The following is a 14,907-nucleotide window of genomic DNA, read 5'->3' on the forward strand; positions in this document are numbered from 1 at the left end:
AAAAAAATTCAATAGTCCTCTCCTTTTAAGCTCTTTGCCTTGTGTAATTTTCCCAAGGAAATTTGGAAATTGCTTGGTGTACAGAGCTTATCTTGACAGTAAAAATCAATTCTGTAACCGAAGTATTAACTGGAGACCCAGATTCTGCCCAAATGTCACTGCAACTCACTCAGAGGAAAAAGGTATGGGGTGTATTACTTTACAGTAACACACCCTGCTACTATGATGTGAACTAATTCTTGCATTAGTTCCCAGGCTAACAATTCTTAATATGGCACTACAATTGAAATAACAGACATCTTCAATTCTTTTCACTTCATCAATTTGAAAACCCAAAATATAGGATTTCTAAAGCAAAAGTGGCCATTTGCCTGTCAAGTCAAACCAGATCTTTATGAAGCAGCCCTGTCAGTCTTTCTTTGCAGTTCCTTCCCCAAAGCCTTGAACATTATTTAGTTTCTAACCAATTCCCTTTAGAAGGTACAGATTGATTCTGCTTCCACCACTCAAACAGTGATTTTTGAATTGTTAAGAATTCTTGCATTACAATTTGATTAGATGTAAGGTCATTTACCTTATGTGTTAAATTAAGTAAGGCAGAGTTATCATTATTCTTAACCAATTTCCTGCAACAAAATGGTCTACTTATGGTGTACCTCAACAGCTGTTTGCATCATGAACATTAACTAATCGTTCTCACAGGAAATCTCAAAACTACAAACAACTTGGGCATCTTCTCACTTTTTGTACTAGTAATCTCTGAACAAAATAATGCAGGGGAGCCTCATAGCTCAATCCTGACCCACGATGTGTTGTGTGTTCAGTCTGTACATTCCCCCTGTAAGATTGGGGATTTCCTCTGGGTGATCCCGTTTCCCCCCATGTCCCAAATCGGGTTAATTGGCCACTAGAGATCACTCCTGGTGTGCAGATGACAGGTGAAATCTGAGAAGTATAGCAATGGACAGGTGACAGTCAGCATGGACAAGGAAAGGCCTTGTTCTACACGATATGTCTCTATAACTCCATTAAAAATCAACGTGAGCTTAGAAACCTTTACTTGTGGCAACAATGCTGCCAGTTCTTTACTTCCTTAGAAGGAACACATCCCCTGCACCTGTTTCATGAGTAACCTCCTAAAATACGAATAATCACCTTTCTATTTCATGACTTACACCCAGTGCAAGAAGCTGCTGAGTGACATTCAAAGGAACTACAAAATTAAGACTGAAAAAATTCAGTAATTAAAGTTAGTAAAAGAAAATATCTTCTCTTTGCTTCCTGATCAGCAGGAAGTCAGTGAGGTTTCAGGTTCAATGTTGATTTTCCATCTTAAAGGTTGGGGAATCTCAGCCAAATTGAACTCCATGTAGGGTTCAGTGACAGACAGAATGCTGTGGTAGATGAGGTTCAACCATCACTCAAGCAAGTCTCAGACCTCACTCTACATTCAGCAGTGCGCATGTGAAAACACACAAGACTTAATGAATTGTCGATAGCTGGAAATTAACTTGAGCCAGCAAAGCAATCTGCTTAAGACAGTTGAATGAAACAAGTTCAGAAGATAAAACACATCTCAAAAGACCTAGACTTCTGACTTTAGTATAAGTCTTATTAATAATGTTAATTAGCAATGCTGAAAATACAGTGACTTATCCAAATTCCAAATTCCCAATTCTCACCAAGAGCACAGAGGAAAGATGACATGTATAGTTTTACTTTGAACAAAAAGAGCATAATGTCTGTTCAATGTTATATATACATGGAAGCTTGATAAGATGGTTTTGAAGGAACATGGAATACTACACTTTACAAACCAAAGCATTGAATACAACAGAATGGAACCCCACAGCTGGAGTTTCATGCACAACTCTGGGTACTGAATGATGGGAAAGATTTCAAGCCACAAGGGTTACTTGTTTGAAATCCAGGATGAATAAGGTCAGACAAAGGAAACATCAAAAAGGAGACTGAAAGCAGCATGAGGCATCTGATAACACATGGAGAAAATACTTCCTGTGGCAACAGTAATAGAAGAGCACAGCACAGAAACAGGCCCTTCAGCCCATCCAGTCTCTGCCAAACCATTTTAAGTGCCTACTCCCATTGACCTGCATCCAAACCCTTACTATCCAGGCACCTATCAAACTTTTCTTAAACGTTGAAATCGAGCGCCCATGGACCATTTATGCTGGCAGCTCATTCCACACTCTGACGACCCTCCGAATGACTAAGTTTCCCTTCATGTTCCCCTTACACTTTTCACCTTTTACCCTTAACCTATGACTTCTTGTTGTAGTCCCACCCGGCCTCAATGCAAAAAGCCCTCATTTACCTTAACTATACCCCTCATAATTTTGCATACCTCTATCAAATCTCCTCTCAATCTCCTACGTTCAGAGGAAGAAAGTTCTAACCTGCTCAATCTTTCCTTACAACTCAGGTCCTCCAGACTCGGCAACATCCTTGTATATTTTCTCTGTACTCTTTCAAACTTATTTACATCTTTCTTGTAGGTAGGTGACCAAAACAGTGTTGGAAGTTTTCAACTAGTTGGCAAGGACATAAATAATAATATTATTTCAAAGGAATGTTAAAATCTGTAACATCTTACTTGAAAGGATGGAGGGAATCGGATTCAATGGCAGCTTTACAAGACAACTGCACATAAACCTGAAAAGGCCTAAATTGGCAGATTATGCAGCAAGAGTCTATGTGCTGTTACAGAATCAATGAACTTAATGACATAGCAACTTTCTGTTAGAATATTATGTGGTGAATACAAACATTTGTACATCAAACAACATCAAAACCATGGATTACCTATAAACAACAAAAACATCTGAGATGTACCTTAAGTGAAATACTACATGCAAGGTGCTTTATAAACAAGTAAGATTATTATGGTAAAGCTCTTTCAAGTAATTCCTTTTTGCAGTGCTCCTTAAATTTGATCATCTGAATTTCAGCAGGTAGAATGTTATCCAGTTGTAGAGAACATGACAAGCAGAGATGAAAATTGTAAACGCAAACAGGTGAATAAAAGGACAGATTGATGACAGGTGCAAAGTATTGTTCTCGTAATGTGTAGAGACACATGGGCATTAATAAATATGGATATAGACAGACACCATGGGATTGAAATATACAGTTTATTTATTGAGCGATATAAAAGTGGAGTAGGACCTTCAAGCCATGCCACCCCAGTAAACCCCAGACTCACTTTTAAGGACTGTATAATTCATGCTCTCAATATGTATTGCATATTTATTATTATTTGTTTTCTTTTGTATTTGTACAGTTTGTTTTCTTTTGCACACTGGCTGTTTATCCGTCTCTGTCGTATCTGGTTTTTCATTGATTCTATTGTGTTGCTTTTTATTTACTATGAATGCCCACAAGAACATGAGTCTCAGGAACATGAATTTTTTTTTCTTTCTGTAACCTATTTGAAAATTCAATAAAAAATTTTTTTTTAAAAGAACATGTCTAAGGATAATATACTGTATGGTGACATGCATGTACTTTGATAATAAATCTATGTTGAACTTTATGTTTCCTTCTGAAAAGGAAATGAGTGAACCAACTGTATTTTTACAGCAGAAGAGACACAAGAGACTACTGATACTGGAATCTGGAACAAAAGGCTGGAGAAACTCAGCAGATCAGAGAGAGAGATAGGGGGAATAGACAGTCGATGTTTCAGGTCAAGACCCTTCATTCAGATTTACAATCCTAGTTTTAATGTAACGGTTGCTGGCTTTTTAATTACAGATTCAATTAACAGATTATAACAGCTTGTTGAGACTAAAGTTTATGTTACTGCATATGTCCTGTATTTTTACTGTGCCACTATATCTAGGCAATGAAGCACTGCTTAAGTTCAATCACAAGAAGAAACAGAAAATAGGGCATTTAAGATAGTCATAGAGGGTTCAACAATGAGGAATGGGATACTGAATACAGAATTTGTATCTTCCATGTGATACTGGCGAAGCGGAAAAATATTTGCAAAGGCAGGAATTCAAGAAAACAAGCAGGGTGGCACTGGTGGAACAAACAGAGTATAAAACTTTTAAAATGCATGAAGGACTGACTGACAGACTCAAAGGTCATGATAAGCACCAAGTAAATCAATCATCTTGCTGAAATGTAGAAAAAAAACAGCTATGGCAACTCACTCAGTCAAGCAGCAAAACCAAATGGGGCAGCATCACTGACAACAGCACAACCCTTCCCCAAGAGCTTAACACATTCTTTGCACATGAGAATCAGAATTGGGTTTATTATCAGTGGTGTATGCCGTGAAATTTGTTATTTCATGGCAGGCATATTATAAAAGGCATAAAAAATCCAATGCATTAGTAGAAAAATAAATAATAGTGCAAAAGAAGTGTTCATGGACCGTTCAGAAATCTGATAGTGTATGTCTTTGGGCCCTAGTACCTCCTTCTTGAAGGTACCAATGAGAAGGGGACATATCCCAGATGATGAGGACCTTAATGATGGATGTTGGCTTCTTGAAGTGTCGCCTTATGAATACGTCCTCAGGCGTGACTCGATTCTTTGTTTTGAACAAAAAGGGAGCGGAGTGACACCACTGCCCAGGCAACCTCCAATGCATGTGTACCTAGTCACCAAAGCCAGATCTAGCTTCCTTAAAGTGATCCCAAGGAAAGCATCTGGCCCGGATTAAGTCCCCAGCAATGTCCTAAAATCCCATGCAAATCAGCTGGTGGGGGTATTTGCAGATATTTTTAACCTCCCCTATTTCACTCTGACGTTCTCAGCAAAGAAAATTAATGTTGCGTGCCGCAATCACTACCTCTGGTGGCTGAAATATCCACCATCAATGAAGTGCTTCAACAGGCTGGCTAGTCAAAGTACACATCAACTCCAACCTCCCGAGTAGCCTCAACCCACTGCAATTTGCCTACCGCTAAAATAAGCCCACAGTGGACACCATCTAGATCATTGGGACCTCTTCTGGGGCAGGTGGGACCTGTACAAGAGAGACGGGTTACACCCAAACTACAAGGGGACCAATATACTAGCAGGGAGGTTTGCTAGTGTTATTGGGAAGGGTTTAAACTAGCTTTGCAGGGGGATGGGAACCAGAGTGCCAGAGTAGATAGTGGAACGGGGTTAAAATAAATGATGTTAGTAGTTCATGCAAAGTCACAAATAGTAAGGTTGTGTGTGGTGGTAATAATCTTCTGAGGTGTGTATATTTCAATGCGAGGAGTATTGTGGGAAAGGCAGAGAGCTGAGGGCCTGGATTGACACGTGGTATTATGACATCATAGCCATTACTGAAACTTTGCTACGGGAGGGGCAGGACTGGCAGCTCAATATTCCAGGGTTCTGATGCTTCAGACGTGATAGAGGCAGAGAGATGAAGGGTGGGGGGGTGGCTTTGTTAGTCAGGGAAAATATTACAGCAGTGCTTCGGCAGAAAAGATTAGAGGGCTTGTCTACTGAGGCCATATGGGTGGAGCTGAGAAACAGGAAAGGTATGACCACATTAATAGGGTTGTATTATAGACCACCCAATAGTCAGCGAGAATTGGAGGAGCAAATCTGCAGAGAGATAACAGACAACTGCAGGAGACAGAAAGTTGTGATTGTAGGGGATTTTAATTTTCCACACATTGATTGGGACTCCCATACTGTTAAAGGTCTAGATGGGTTAGAGTTTGTGAAATGTGTTCAGGAAAGTTTTCTAAATCAATATATAGATGTACCAACTAGGGAGGATGCAATATTAGATCTCCTATTAGGAAATGAGTTAGGGCAGGTGATGGAAGTATGTGTAGGGGAACACTTTGGTTCCAGTGATCATAACGTTATTAGTTTCAACTTGATCATGGATAAAGATAGATCTGGTCCTCGGGTTGAAGTTCTAAACTGGAAAAAGGCCAAATTTGAAGAAATGAGAAAGGATCCAAAAAGCATAGATTGGGACAGGTTGTTCTCTGGCAAGGTTGTCATTGGTAAGTGGGAGGCCTTCAAAGGAGAAATTCTGAGAGTGCAGAGTTTGTATGTTCCTGTCAGGGTTAAAGGCAAAATGAATAAGAATAAGGAACCTTGATTCTCGAGGGATATTGGAACTCTGATAAAGAAGAAGAGAGAGATGTATAAAATGTATAGGCAACAGGGAGGAAATAAGATGATTGAGGAGTATAAAAAGAGTAAGAAAATACTTAAGAAAGAAATCAGGAAAGCTAAAAGACATGAGGTTGCATTGGGAGTCAGGATGAAGGATAATCCCAAGAGTTTCTACAGGTATGTTAAGAGCAAAAGGATAGTAAAGGATAAATTGGTCCTCTTGAAGATCAGAGTGGTTGGCTATGTATGGAACTAAAAGAAATGGGAGCGATATTAAATGGGTTTTTTGCATCTGTATTTACTAAGGAAATTGGAATGGAGTCTATGGAAACAAGGCAAACAAGTAGAGAGGTCATGGAACTTATACAGATTAAAGAGGAGGAGGTGCTTGCTGTCTTGAGGCAAATCAGAGTAGATAAATCCCCAGGACCTGACAGGGTATTCCCTCGGACCTTGAAGGAGACTAGTGTTGAAATTGCAGGGGCCGTGGCAGAAATATTTAAAATGTCGATATCCATGGGTCAGGTGCCAGAGGATTGGAGGATAGCTCATGTAGTTCCGTTGTTTAAAAATGGCTCAAAAAGTAAGCCGGGAAATTATAGGCCGGTAAGTTTGACATCAGTAGTAGGTAAATTATTGGAAGGAATACTAAGAGATAGGATCTGCAAGTATTTGGATAGACAGGGACTTGTTAGAAAAAGTCAGCATGGCTTTGTGCGTGGTAGGTCATGCTTAACCAATCTATTAGAGTTTTTGGAGGAAGTTATCAGGAAAGTGGATGAAGGGAAGGCAGTGGATGTTGTATACATGGAGTTCAGTACGGCTTTTGACAAGGTCCCGCATGGGAGGTTAGCTAGGAAGATTCAGTCACTAGGTATACATGGAGAGGTAGTAAATTGGATTAGACATTGACTCAATAGAAGAAGCCAGAGAATTGCTACTCTGAGTGGAGGCTTGTGACATGTGACTAGTGGTGTGCCACAGGGATCAGTGCTGGGTCCATTGTTATGTTATCTATATCAATGATCTGGATGATAATGTGGCAAATTGGATCAACAAGTTTGCTGATGATGCAAAGATTGGAGGTGTAGTGGACAGTGAAGAAGGTTTTCAAAGCTTGCAGATGGATTTGGACCAGTTGGAGGAATGGGCAGAAAAATGGCAGATGGAGTTTAATGCCGACAAGTGTGAGGTATTGCACTTCAGAAGGTCAAACCAAGGTAGAACATACATGGTAAATGGTAGGACACTGAGGAGTGCAGTAGAACAGAGGGATCTGGCAGTACAGATACATAATTCCCTAAAAGTGGCGTCATAAGTAGATAGGGTCGTAAAGAGAGCTTTTGGTACATTGGCCTTTATAAATCAAAGTATTGAGTTTAAGATTTGGAATGTAATGGTGAGGTTGTATAAGATATTGGTGAGACTGAATTTAGAGTATTGTGTGCAGTTTTAGTCACCTAATTACAGGAAGGATATTAATAAGGTGGAAAGAGTGCAGAGAAGGTTTACAAGGATGTTGCCGGGACTTGAGAAACTGAGTTACAGAGAAAGGTTGAATAGGTTAGGACTTTATTCCTTGGAGTGTAGGAGAATGAGGGGTGATTTAATAGAGGTGTATAAAATTATGATGGGTATAGATAGAGTGAATGCAAGCAGGCTTTTTCCACTGAGGCTAGGGGAGAAAAAAAACAGAAGTCATGGGTTAAAGGTGAAGGGGGAAAAGTTTACAGGAAGCATGGGGGGGGGGGGCTTCTTCACGCAGAGAGTGGTGGGAGTGTGGAATGAGCTGCCAGATGAAGTGATGAATGTGGGCTCACTTTTGACATTTAAGAAAAACTTGGACAGGTATATGGATGAAAGGGGTTTGGAGGGATATGGCCCAGGTGCAGGTCAGTGGGACTAGGCAAAAAAATGGTTCAGCACAGCCAAGAAGGGCCAAAAGGCCTGTTTCTGTGCTGTAATGTTCTATGGTTCTATCTCCCAGGCCATACACTCATTTCTGGAGCATCTGGATAGTAAGGACACTTGCATCACACCACTATTTATTGACTACAGTTCCAACTTCAACACCATAATTCCAAGCAAGTTCATATCCAAACTCCTTAGCCTAGGCGTCTGCACCTTCCTTTCCAAATGGATCCTTGACTTTCTGATCGACAGACCACAATCAGTAAGGATAGGCAGCAATATCTCCACCATGATTGTCCTCAAACATGTTGCCTCACAACTCTGTGTCCTCAGCTCCCTACTTAATTCCCCGTATGCACATGAGTGCATTGCTAGGTTCTACTCTAACTCCATCTTCAAGTTTGCAGATGATACTGCTGTAGTGGGCTGTAATGGGTTGGTGTACAGGAAGGACATAGGGAGCCTTTCTGTTTTCATAACAATGTCACCATTTCCCTCAATGACAATAAAAACAAAACAGCTGGTCATTGACTTCAGGAAAGGGGAGCAGTGTACATGTTCCTGGTTACATCAATAATGCAGAGGTAGAGAGGGTTGAGAGCTTCAAATTCCCAGGAGTGAACATCACCACTAGCCTAAGCTGATCCAACCACACTGCCATCATGGCCAAACCGCTCAACAGCAACCTCAGAGGGCTAAAGAAATATGGAACATCTCCTTTCACCCTCACTAATTTTTATAGATGCACTGTAGGAATTACTTTATCTGGATGCATCACCGCCTGATGTTGCAACTGTGCTGCCAAGACTGCAAGAAACTGCTGGACAAAGCTCAGTACATGATGAAAACTAGTTTCTCTTCCAGGGACTCTGTATACATTTCTCGCTGCATAAGTAAAACAGCCAACAGAATCAAGATCTTCTCACACTTTCAACATTCTTTCTTCTGCCAACTCCCATTGGAAAGCAGATACAAAAGCCTGGAAGTACCTACCATTAGCTTCTATCTGCTGTTGTAAGAATACTGAACATTCCCCTGGTATGATGAGATGGTCTCCTGACCTAACTTACAGCCTTGCACCTTACTGTTGCGTGAACTGCACATTTTCTGTGACTGAAACACTTCATTCTGCATACTGTCACTGTTTTTCCATCGTGCAACCTCAATGTACCTGTATGATATCTATGGATAGCACACAAAACAAGCTTTCCATTGTACCTCAGTATACGTGACAATAATACACCAATTTACCCGGTACTAATTCACCATCTGTACAGCCAAGAATACAGTGAATGTTTTGCATTGTGACCCTGTATCAGGGCTGGTGCAGGGTCACAGCCTGATACATTGACAATCCTGTTCCTTCCACAGATGTTGTTTTCCTCTAGCAAATTGTTTTTTGCTCCGTTTTGATTTTCCTTTCTCTTTTTTTTTTGATAATAATACCATTGATGGTTCAAGATCCATTACCCTACATAATATCAAGATGGAAAATCATAAGTGAACAAATAAATCATAAACCTGTTGCCAAGAGACTTACTGCTTGGATTTTAAACACATTAGAATTTGTAGAAATAATGGCTGAGCTATGGAAAGAGGCCAAGTCCTTGGTAAGAGTTAGACAGGGCAGGAGGAAACCCAATTTATATGATGACTAACTGTAATCTAGGTGGTTTATTAACTCAGGCTGAGATCAGCTAACTCATTACATAGAGGTGCCTTAAGTCTAAGATTGACTGTAAGATTCACTTAGATAAACAGAAATGTGGTATAAAGATCTTAACATGGAGTATAATTGACCCCTCCCATAAACATGTTTTGCTAATTACCAAAAGCAAGTTTTTAAGTGAGTACTTTGGAACACCAGTAATGCTGAGATGTCTTCAATGAGTAATGCTTTGATGAGCAATGAGCACCAGAACATTTATTATCACCAAAGCTGTTCAGCAAAATGGATCCAAAAGGGTATAACTGGTTTGGTTACTATTGAAGCACGACATTATAAGAGTTGGGCACCAATTCAATTCAAAATTACTACACCATTTGGCACTATTTTGCTTCATTTTAACTACATATAAAATAAGCAAATTAAGATAATTAAGTTCAAGTTCAAACTCAAATGGAGTTCATATGGAGCCTCATATGGAGCCAGTGATCATTAATGGAGAATGTGTGGAGCAGGTTAAGACCTACAAGTATCTGGGAGTACAGTTAGACGAGAAGCTAGACTGGACTGCCAACACAGATGCCTTGTGCAGGAAGGCACAGAGTCGACTGTACTTCCTTAGAAGGTTGGCGTCATTCAATGTCTGTAGTGAGATGCTGAAGATGTTCTATAGGTCAGTTGTGGAGAGCGCCCTCTTCTTTGTGGTGGCGTGTTGGGGAGGCAGCATTAAGAAGAGGGACGCCTCACGTCTTAATAAGCTGGTAAGGAAGGCGGGCTCTGTTGTGGGCAAAGTACTGGAAAGTATAACATCGGTAGCTGAGCGAAGGGCGCTGAGTAGGCTACGGTCAATTATGGAAAACCCTGAACATCCTCTACATAGCACCATCCAGAGACAGAGAAGCAGTTTCAGCGACAGGTTGCTATCGATGCAATGCTCCTCAGACAGGATGAAGAGGTCAATACTCCCCAATGCCATTAGGCTTTACAATTCAACCGCCAGGAGTAAGATATGTTAAAGTGCCGGGGTTGATTGTATTTAATGTATTTAAGTAAACTACTTAAGAACTTTTTAAAAGCTATTATTAATGCTTTTTGAGAGAGTGATTTAGATGCATATCATATTTTTACTGAGTTAAGCATTGTATGTAATTAGTTTTGCTACAACAAGTGTATGGGACATTGGAAAAAATGTTGAATTTCCCCTTGGGGATGAATAAAGTATCTATCTATCTATCTACTGTCATACTAACATTCCCAGCTCAAGAGAATCAACGTTCTTTAGGGACCAAAGGCAAAACACAGTATATATATCATATACAACACATAGAATATTAACAAGTAAAGGTATTCTGTAGATGTAGAAGTTGACATAAAGTGCATATACGACATGGAGTTAAATATACATCAGTAATACTACTGCTATTTGCACTGATATGAATAATGCAAACCGTGTGTTCAGATGCCTCACAGCCTGGAGGAAGAAGCTATTACCCAACAAAACAGTCCTTGTTCTTATACTGTGGTACCTTCTGCCTGATGGCAGGGTTCAAAGAGGTTGTGGGACAGAAGGAGAGGTCCTTGACAAGGCTGAGGACTCTGTGAGGACAGTGCTTCAGTGCAGTGCAAAGCCTATTTCAAATCTTCAACCAGCACAGTGATAAGAAATCAATTTTACACCAGGACTCAGTCCATTTAATTTCCACAACTGTGTTGCTCATAGCCTTGTAGCATGTTTCCAGGTGTCATGCTGACCGTCCATTCCTAGAACTTCCATCAACCACACCACTCCCCACCCTATACACTCTCCTTCCGTATTGTATTCCATTTTCTGAATTTATTTTCTAATTAAAAACTATGTCATGTCTCCATGAAGATTCATCATACAATGCAATGATGGTGGTTGTGTACAATGGTCCTTCAGTCAACATCTTCTGGATAGATCACAAGACCATATATTTCAAGATCAAACATGAGGAAATCTGCAGATACTGGAAATTCAAACAACACACATAAAATGCTGTGTTCCACCAGCATTTTGACCATATATTTCAGTTCTTTTATGTCTTTTATGTTTGTTTTTCCATCTTTGATGGGATTCTGGAACTGTTGGAGATGTGAGGACTGAGGGAAAACCTAACAGAAATTCATAAAATGTTGAGAGGCATCGCCATGATAAAGCGATACCAACTCTGATGCTTTATCAGACTTGGTTGAGAGGTCACATCTTCGGATGTCTAACTCAAGTCTCTCCAAACGGATCCTTTACTCCCAGTTGAAGGAAGGCCAGCAAACCCCTGGTGGGCAAAGGAAACGCTTCAAGGATTTCAAAATCAGTCTGAAGAAATTCAACATTGCATCTAAACACTGGGAAGACATTGCACTTGGTAGATGCATGTGGAGGAAATCTGTTCAAGAGGGAGCTGTGCTACGTGAGAGCACCCATCTCAGTGCCACAGGGAATAAGCGCCAGCTGTGGAGTGACAGATTGAACAACCAAAAGACCCAACCACTAAACACAGCCAGCACCTACTCATGTCCACACTGCACTAGAACATGTTGATCTTCGACTGGCCTTGACAGCCACCTGAGGACCCATCAAAAGACAGCCCCTTAATAGAACTTTTTATTCAACTTGAATGATTGTAGTTCTCTTTCTCCCAGGATCTAAGTGTCTAACATTTGAGAGCACGCATTCAAAGTGAGACAAGAAAATTCAAAGGAGATATGGGGGCAAGTTTTTTTGATATACTCAAGGTGGTGGATGCTGGAAATGTGCTGCCAGGGGTTGCTAGAGAGGCATTTAAGAGGCTCTTGGATAGGCACTAAAATATGCAAAGAATGGAGAGATATAGACCATGTGCAGGCAGAAAGGATTTGTTTAATTATTCATCGTTAGTTGAGTTAGTTTTTTCATGACATAATGGACAGAAGGGCCTATTCCTATGCTGAACTGTTTTGAGGAATATCGTCTAGGGCAGTGATTCCCAGCAGGGACTAAAAGGCGGGCATGAGTTGTCTGAGCAAACAAGATGAAGAAGAATCCTGAGGGATTCTACAAATATCTTAAAAGCAAAGAGATTGCAAGAGACAAAATTGGTAATCTATGCGTGGAGCCAAAAGAGTTGGAGGGAGATCTTAAAAGGATACTTTACATCTGTATCTACTGGGGAGACAGAGTCCCCAGAGGTGAGACAAAGCAGCAGCAAGTCACGGACACGATACAGATTACAGGGGAAGAGCTGTTTGCTGTTTGAGGCAAATTAGGGTGGATTAATCCTCATGGCCTGACAAGGTGTTTCCTCAGATACTGTGGGAGGCAAGTGTGCTGAAATGGTTGGGGCACTATCAAAGATATTTAAATCATCCTTAGTGACAGATGAGGCACCGGAGGACATCCAATATTGCTCCTCTGTTTAAGAAAGGTTCTGAAAGTAATCAAAAAAAAGGCCAGTGCACTTGATATTAGTAGTGGGAATGTTATTGGAATGTATTCTGAGGGACTAGATATATGAGTATTTGGATGGACAGGACTGATTAGAGATAGTCAGCATGGCTTTGTGTGTGATAGATCCTGTCTAACCAAATTAAAAGAGTATTTTTTTTGAGGAAGTTGCCAAGAAAATGAATGAAGTCAAGGCATTGGATGTTGTCTACATGGACTTTAGCGAGGCATCTGACAAGGTCCAACATGGAAAGTTGTTCAAGAAGGCTTAGTCCGATGACTCCCAACAGGGGCAGTTATGTGTCCTAAGGGGAAACAGAAGCTATCGGGGGGGGGGGGGGGGGGCAGTAAGTGGCACCCTAACTTGAGGCACAAGACCTGGCCAGCTGATAATAGAGCAGGCACTTCAAAAAAAAAAATTAGTAGAACATATGAAGAACCATAGCTCTGCAGGCAATGAGCACTTTTTGTCACGTGTCTGAAACTCAGCAATCTCATCGGACCTTTCCAAACTGACATTATCAGGGATGCTAGGGTGCCCAACAATTCCCCTTGTCTTGCGACATGGAACGAGTTACGATGAGCTCAAAATGGATATTGAGGATAAATGTATTTCAATCAGGAACATCATTTCTTGTGCAACAGATGGAGCATCATACATAACAGGTCACCAGGCTAGTTTAGTGGCATTTATGAAAAAAGAAATTTGAATTCTGTTTGTAATCCATTGTGTAATTCATCATCAACATCTCACAGCCAAATATCTCAGCCAGTAAATGATGAAGAAGCAAAAATGCTCTTCATTGCATTTCCAGCCTCCTACCTTGATGAAAGAGGCTTCAGTGCAGTGAACCACATACTCACAAAAAACAGAAAAGGCTTGGACATTGTTACACCTGGAAGCTTAAGGTTTTTGGTGTCACAACTTTCAACTCTTGTCAAAAACCACCAAGCTCAAGGATCACATTGATATCACAGTTGCTGTACAGCACAGAGGGATTGTGTAAACTAGGTTTGAAAACAAGTAACAATTTAAAGCAGAATCATTTTTCTCATGTTAGCCTATGGTTGACATGTCTTTACATTATACTGAGAAAGGCTGGGAAAAACTGGTCTAGGGGTTCCTGTCGCCTGTTCCAACATTCAGCTAGATCTTGGACGATTCTCGACTCTAATGCCATTATTCTGCTGTATAATCATATCCTTTGAATCCATTGGTGTTGCAACAGTTGTCAATTTGTTTTTAATGCAATTAATGATCCAGTCTCCTTAGGTCTGAGAATTGTAAAAATTCACCATCCTCCATGTGGAAAAAAATCTTAATTGAATTCCAAATGACCTGCACCTATATAAGACTGATTTTGAGCCAGAGAAAACATACCCCTCATCCATCATACTGCACCCTCTAAGTATTTGATAAGTTTCTGCCAGATCGACTTACAAACATTTCAAGTTCTTTGCTGTGTATTGGGCAGGATATACATATATCTTTTCCGTAGCCACAACATGACATTACTTCAAAAAAGTGCGAAATATCAAATACCAATACTAACCCAAGTCAATTAACACAACTGAGCCGATTACATTATAGGGTTGTGAAAACACATTAGAGAAATTTCCTGAGAGGAAATCAACTTTACTTTCAAAGCAAGAACCATGATGCTTTGCAAACAAGCAGACACAGAAGCATTTGCAATCTCAATCTGGCGTAAAGTAAAACTGATGAACATTCCCAGTTATAAGAAATTGTTTAATAATATATTTTGCTTTCAAATTTGAT

At 40.3% G+C, this 14,907-nt stretch overlaps 1 protein-coding gene across 7 annotated transcripts in view; it reads right to left on the bottom strand.

Moving 5' to 3' along the window:
- The window catches only part of LOC140733634 (intersectin-2-like), a 216,579-nt gene that overhangs the window by 176,866 nt on the left and 24,806 nt on the right, over positions 1-14,907 (bottom strand). The gene's annotated exons all lie outside the window — the stretch shown is intronic.

Source organism: Hemitrygon akajei, chromosome 9 (genome assembly GCF_048418815.1).
Source record: "Hemitrygon akajei chromosome 9, sHemAka1.3, whole genome shotgun sequence".
NCBI classification, from domain to species: domain Eukaryota; kingdom Metazoa; phylum Chordata; class Chondrichthyes; order Myliobatiformes; family Dasyatidae; genus Hemitrygon; species Hemitrygon akajei.